At 38.1% G+C, this 7,260-nt stretch overlaps 1 pseudogene; it reads left to right on the forward strand.

Annotated features, from left to right (window-relative positions):
- Window positions 1-3,606: 3,606 nt before the first annotated feature.
- LOC115144764 (odorant receptor 131-2-like) lies at window positions 3,607-4,561 on the forward strand (annotated as a pseudogene).
- Window positions 4,562-7,260: the final 2,699 nt, after the last annotated feature.

Here is a 7,260-nt window from a genome sequence, read left to right on the forward strand (position 1 = left end):
CTATATTACTGCTAAGTAATTAACCTTTCATCCCCTTTCCAGTCTTTAGGGTTTGCCTTTTGGTGTATGATATCATACATAAAGTAACTCTGTATATAAAGTAGCACTCTCTGTCTTATCTGTGTTATTCCAGGACAGTGAAAGAAAAGAGTTCTCTGTTTTTCAAGAACAAAGTAAATGCTCTTCAGAACAGACTTTTCTGTGTTGTAGTAGCTACACTTAGGTCTTATCAATGCATATTACATAGTTAATGTGATTTGATGGCAATGCTAAAAAAGTATTAGAAAGATATATAAACGCTGCACCGATGCTTAATGCCAAATTATTAAGGATTAAAAGGAAAGTTCACTAAAGTTTCAAATTGTATGACACTTTCCTGCCCTGTATTTAAACTATTGAAATGATGAACAACAGCCGAGTGGATCACTTAAATGACTCTTTCATCAAAAACTTCATAACATCTGCCCTGTAGGCATAATCATCAACTACATTAATGTAAACTTTCGTGTGTACTTTCTTCAAAAGTCATATCTTCTACAGGGTTCCTGGGGTAAATTCTATACATTCTCTGATTGGGGAGCTAAATTAATGAACAAGCGATTCCCAATGTCCACCAAAAAGTGCCGTTCAAAAAGAGCTGTTTGTTCGGATACGACCCATCACTACCCTACAGTATTAATATTTACAGTAGGGAGATGGCAGGGGGATGAATTTCTTGTTCAGTACGTGTGGTTGAACCTCAGGTATTTACATTCCCATTTCAGTTATCCTTTCCTTGTATGAGCAAGCAATTTCAACTATTTTGTACTGATGGGTTTAACAGGAAAAGGGGATACCTAGTCAGTTGTACAACTGAAATATGTCTTCTGCATTTAAGCAAACCCCTCTGAATCAGAAGGCTGCCTTAAACAACCTCCACATCTTCAGCACCCAGGGAACAGAGAGTTAACTGCCTTGCTCAGGAGCAGAACAACAGAGGTTTACCTTGTCAACTCAGGGATACGATCCAGCAACCTTTCGGTTACTGGCACAACGCTCTAACCACTAGGCTACCTCACTGCACATTAGGAAATACAACTTTAAACTGTATGTGCTCATTAATGGGTATATTTTCATTCCACTGCACAACCTCCCACATACTTAAATCTGTCTTCTGCACCAAACATGATGGAAGAATACCTCTAGACACAATTTCCTAAAGAGTATTTCATTTTTATGTAACACTTTACAACAACGTTTCATACGGCATTCTAATAGTGCTTATAGTGCTTTATGAGTGCAGTTAGATGCATTATAATGCATTACGCATAGCTCATAAGGCGTTATAAATGCGATTATAATGCATTATGTAAAGGGTACTCATCGGAAGTGTTACCAATATTTCAAATAAGTTTAATAATATCATGCCAAGTCTTCTAAGCTGTCTATCCTCATTCATCCCGGTCATCTACAAGACCCTGCTAGGTAAAGTCCCGCCTTATCTCTGCTCGCTGGTCACCATAGCTGCACCCACCCGTATCACGCGCTCCAGCAGGTATATCTCACTTGTCACCCCTAATGCCAATTCCTCCTTTGGCCGCCTCTCCTTCCAGTTCTCTGCTGCCAATGACTGGAACGAACTACAAAAATCTCTGAAACTGGAAACACTTATCTCCCTCACTAGCTTTAAGCACCAGCTGTCAGAGCAGCTCACAGATCACTGCACCTGTACATAGCCCATCTATAAATATCCCAAACAACTACCTCTTCCCCTACTGTATTTATTTATTTATTTATTTTGCTCCTTTACACCCCAGTATTTCTACTTTGCACACTCATCTACTGTCAAATCTACCATTCCAGTGTTTTAATTGCTATATCGTATTTACTTTGCAACCATGGCCTATTTATTGCCTTTACCTCCCTTATCTCACCTCATTTGCTCACATTGTATATAGACTTATTTTTCTACTGTATTATTGACTGTATGTTTGTTTTACTCCATGTGTAACTCTGTGTTGTTATATGTGTCGAACTGCTTTGCTTTATCTTGGCCAGGTCGCAGTTGTAAATGAGAACTTGTTCTCAACTTGCCTACCTGTTTAAATAAAGGTGATATATATATATATATTTAAATTCAATTCCCCAGCCCTATCCCTCAGTTTACCAAACAAATGGGCGGATTGGGCTGTTGAAAAGACCGGCTTTGGCTGTAATGATCATGCACCATCCCCTCCCGCTCTACTGACTCCTCACTCCCCAATCGATTACATCATCTCACTTAGATGTGTCAAAATGCATCTATATAAACCAGTAGCTTCGCCTCACAAATTTACTGGCTAGTCAGACAGGCATTGTGTGGTAAGTTTTATAGCCTTTCTCATCATGTGGACGCTGATTACAGATGGAGACTAGGGATTCAAAAATTTCACTTGCAACTCTCCGAAACAACATAGGCCCATAAGGCCAACGGATTACTTCTTAACAATTTTAAATGGAATTATCATGAATCATTCCAATTGATGAAATATGAGATGAGATGACAGCAATGACAATAATTATAATTTCTTAGTGAGTACATTAGATTAATGTGTGTTGTGCAGGTTTTAGTTGTAACATAATCATTAATGTGACTAACCAGGTTTCCATCCAACCTTTTTATTCGAGTAAAGTCTGATAAAATTTCAAGACAGGCCTGATGGAAACATCAAATTTGTCGGTAAACTTTTCAAATGTCGACAAAACAAAATCAGTTAGATAAAGTGGGATCTTTTTGTGTCTGTAAAATAAATTATGTGAGAAATTGCAATGGAAATGCCTTCATGAGCAAATACTGATATTAATAACCATCATATCAAAGTAAACTTAGAGTTACGAGATATAGTGTGGTACTTCCACTACCACGCGGGAAAGAACACAGTTTATTAGGCTACAGATGAAATACATTTTATGATGAACTCCACAAGGTGGTGAAAGTGCATACAGTGATTAATGCACCTTTGCAATAATTTGAGGGTCTTATTCTGGATACATGATGATCGATGCTTGGCTGCCTTAATAATCTTTGTCCATAATAATCTAATCATGTAGGCTATCCTACCCTCACTGTATATGCCATCTCCTGGCTAGTGCGCATGTGCCAAGACCAGAGTGGGTACATCGCAAAACATGGGAACAAAACCATCAGTAGAGTTGAAAATGTGATGGAAACTTGTGTTCTTTATTTTTATGTGCACTACGTCACCACAAACAGCCTTTTATCCGCAACTGGATGGAAACCTAGCTACTGACAAGAATGTTACAACTTTTCTCCTATTAGTGTTGCAAGCAGAAACGCAAAATGACATGTACACTATAATTCCGCACTAATACCATACTTTAAGCTAACTAGGTGTGTTAATTTGTAGTCATAGCCAGCTCAGTCCCAAGAAAAACAGTAAGGCTCATTGTTACCTTTTTCATTGTACAGTATATCAAGTTTAAGCTATCCCTGTAATCATATCTCTGCTTATGGGGATTGTCTGAAACAATATTTGTTTTTCTTTGTCAGGTACTGTCTAAGTACTTCTTGATAGTTAACGAGTAATGAACTTCACCAAAGGCCGAAATCAATTCAACATTGCTTTCATGAACAACTGAATGATGAACAACAGCAGAGCAATGGATAACTTCAATGACGCTTTCATTAAAAACTTCACAACAATTGCCCTGGGTGTAATCATCAACTACATCAATGGAACCTTTGTGTATATTTTCTTCAAGAGTCATATCTTCTACAGTGACCCGAGGTATATTCTATACATTCACCTGGTGATCAACGACATGATTATGCTGTCTTTTGCAGTGATGCTACAGGTTATAACATATGCGCCTCCATATGGCCTGAATATGTTTGTTTGCTGTATGATGCTTGTAATCACAAGCACAACCAACAGAAACAATCCATTGAACTTAGCAGGCATGGCCATAGAGCGCTACATTGCTGTCTGTAAGCCCCTGCATCATATTCAGATCTGTACAGTGCGTAGGACCTACATCCTCATCTGCCTCATCTGGAGTGTGGCAGTCATCCCTGCACTCAGTAACATCATCATTGTGCTAGCTACTAAACCATTCACAATTTTTTCCACAGGCGTTCTATGTTATAACAATGCTGTTTATGGTTCCCCATATCATGAGGCTACATCCACGGCGGTCCATATTGTTAACCTGTCATTTGTATTTCTGACATTGTTATTTTAAGGTCCTTTTTGCTGCAAAAGCTGCCATAACAGACCCAGCGTCGGCTCGAAAGGCTCATAACACAATATTGTTACATGGGGTTCAGCTTCTGTTCTGCATGCTGGGGTATATCACGCCCCTAACCAATATGATTCTCTTGTCTCTCTTCCCAAATAAGCGAACAACCATTCTGTTCTCAAATTTCCTTTTCACCAATGTTTTGCCACGTCTCTTAAGCCCAGTGATTTACGGTTTAAGAGATCAGAAATTTGCCAGGTATATGAGAGTTTACTATTCATGCAAACAATATGATATCCAAATAATGCCCACTGAAGTTCAAGTGAATTCAAAAAAGCGGTAGGGTAAATTGTAACCTGTTCATAATCATATAATTTGCATCAGAATGGGCTGGATGTGTCAACTGTGTATTGAAGTGTTGATCTGCACAGGACCTGCATTTTCATCGCCCTCATCTGGGGTCATCACTGGACCCACTGATATCATCACTGTGCTTGCAACCATAAAAATATAATCTAATTATAATTCTGTGCTTGCACCTTAGTCTTTGTGAGCACTAATTACTAACTAGTCTCCTCTGTTATTTTCTGTTACATACTCAATATTGTAGCGACCTTAGCCCAACACCTAGCGACCTCATTAAGGGGTTTGGATCACGGAAGGTGTTGGGTTGACAGTTGCTGGACCTGAGTTTGAGTCCCAGTTGGGGCTACCACCTGAATTCGCTACAATATTGAAATGACATTGGTAGAACACCTTGCAACCTCTCAAGAAGTTTGAGCATCTTGGTGTAATCTGACAACCCTCTGAATTCACGAATTCACGAATACCCAGAGTGCACTCTGAGTGTACTCTGGCATTCCAGATTGAATTTACGAACACACCCCTAGAGCGTTAGTGACTGTAACTGTGCTGCTGGCAATAGTTGAATTACCTTTTTTGCAGACATTTTACTGACACTGGTCATATTCAGCGGGTGTTGCTCGTTTGTAAATTCATCAGATATTCTGCGCTCTGACACACTCAGACCAGAGTGCTCTGAAATCGGAGTAGATAACCAGAGTGAACACACCTAATATCTTGAAAATTTAGCCTGATGTTACATACTCATTCTTATATTCAGCACAGTACAATGTCTGGAGTTTCATATTCATGTGGAACATGATACAGTATAGAGTTTATGTATACAGAAAACACTTGTTGCTACATTGCAATTACTTTAGAAATCAGAGCGCACTCAAATGACTAGCCGGGTCTTAAGATGCTCTTGTTTGATAATAATTCTGGGAACATAACTATCTTCACATATATTGCATTGTACAGATTGTACATGCAGTATAAATACCATATTTAGGCAGGTAAGACTGTTGGACACCAGATGGTGGTATTGTCAAAAGAAAAGCAACATTGCCAAATTCCATTGCACAAGGGCCACTATACAGTATGCAGCATGTCCAGTTTCCTGGACCCAGATACATTTTACTCATGAAATAAAAACATGGTCAATAGAAAACCTCCACTAACTGTGCTTTTCAGCCCAGGAATAGGCTAAATCTGGGTCCAGATAACTATACCTATAGTATAGCGTAGTATAGTATAGTATAGTAATACAACTTATTTACAAGCACTTCGTTACACTCGCAATAACATCTGCTAAACACGTGTATGTGAACAATGTATTTGATTTGAATTGATTTTTAAATAAGTTGCTCTTATACCTGTCCGGTAAGGGTGTAATCACTTTAGTAACAACATAGTAATAGCATGTTGTTATATAGTACTTTATTAATTGCATTTTAATTGGATCAATATTTACAAATGAGTGTGTGTGTAAATGGAACACATGTTTAAAGCATGCACACAGATCTGCCGACACTGTGGCCCTCAAGGACAGGGGTGTGTTTGACACCCCTCTATGCTGTGCTATTGTCAGTTACATTCCATTATCAAGACATAGTAGTGTTGCTATTAAATGTTGATAATTCACAAATGACTCATAGTAAGGATTACTGGATTGCTGCATTGTCAGCGTCAAGACATTCCCCACTGGGCAGTGGGCACGGACATAAATTCAACATCTATTCCACATTGGTTCAACATAATTTTTTTGAAATTATGTGGAAACAACGTTGATTCAACCAGTGTGTGCCTAGTCTTACCACAGCATGTTGGCAAGAACATTGCATTAGATAACCTACTAATTACCAACAAATAGAATTCTTGTTTATGGTCACTGGGCTTGTAATAGACTATAAAATCTTTCACACAATTTAGCTTCAATTATTATAGCAATTTCAAATAATTAAGTATATTCCTTGATGATATAAATAGGCCTAGGCCTACAATGGTGTACCTTATCATTACCCAAACAATCATTTGAAATGGTTTAAAAAAGTAATATCGCTCAACTTGCTCTCATGGAAAATCACTCATTGAGAACTAAAGATGTATTAAATCAAGTATAGGGCATACTTGCATGTGAAAATGAAATGTATAAACATTTGTTGTACATGTTGGGGGTCCACTTTTTGATGGTAGACTATGCACACATTAATAAGTATAGCTTTAATGTTCTAAAGAAATGTGTTTAAATCTTGAAGATTGTTATTTAGAATTGTATGTTCACAAAAATAGAATTTGATAACATTCAATACAAACAATGTTCGAAGTTTGAGTGATAAGTGCAGCAGGACCAAATACAATTATAGAAATAGACTATTCTAGTTGTGCATGACATCATAATCAGCAGGAGCAAACATGTTTGCACTTCCATACCTCAAGACAGGCGCGAGGAGGCTGATGTATCCTTGGAGAGAGATGTGCGGTTACTTGTCGTGAGATAACCTTTATGTGTGATGATGGTATGCAATCACAAGCGTAAGAGAAGATGAGATACAGTACGAGTGCTGTTACAGTAACAAAAGCTTTGCTGAAGTGGAGAAAGTGCTGAATTTAGCTATGCCGATGCCTATCAAAAGAACAAAAATGTCATGGTATTGTTAGTAGACCTAAAGCATGAGTTAAGACTGAAATGTATAAAGA

Source organism: Oncorhynchus nerka, linkage group LG2 (genome assembly GCF_034236695.1).
Source record: "Oncorhynchus nerka isolate Pitt River linkage group LG2, Oner_Uvic_2.0, whole genome shotgun sequence".
Lineage (NCBI taxonomy): Eukaryota > Metazoa > Chordata > Actinopteri > Salmoniformes > Salmonidae > Oncorhynchus > Oncorhynchus nerka.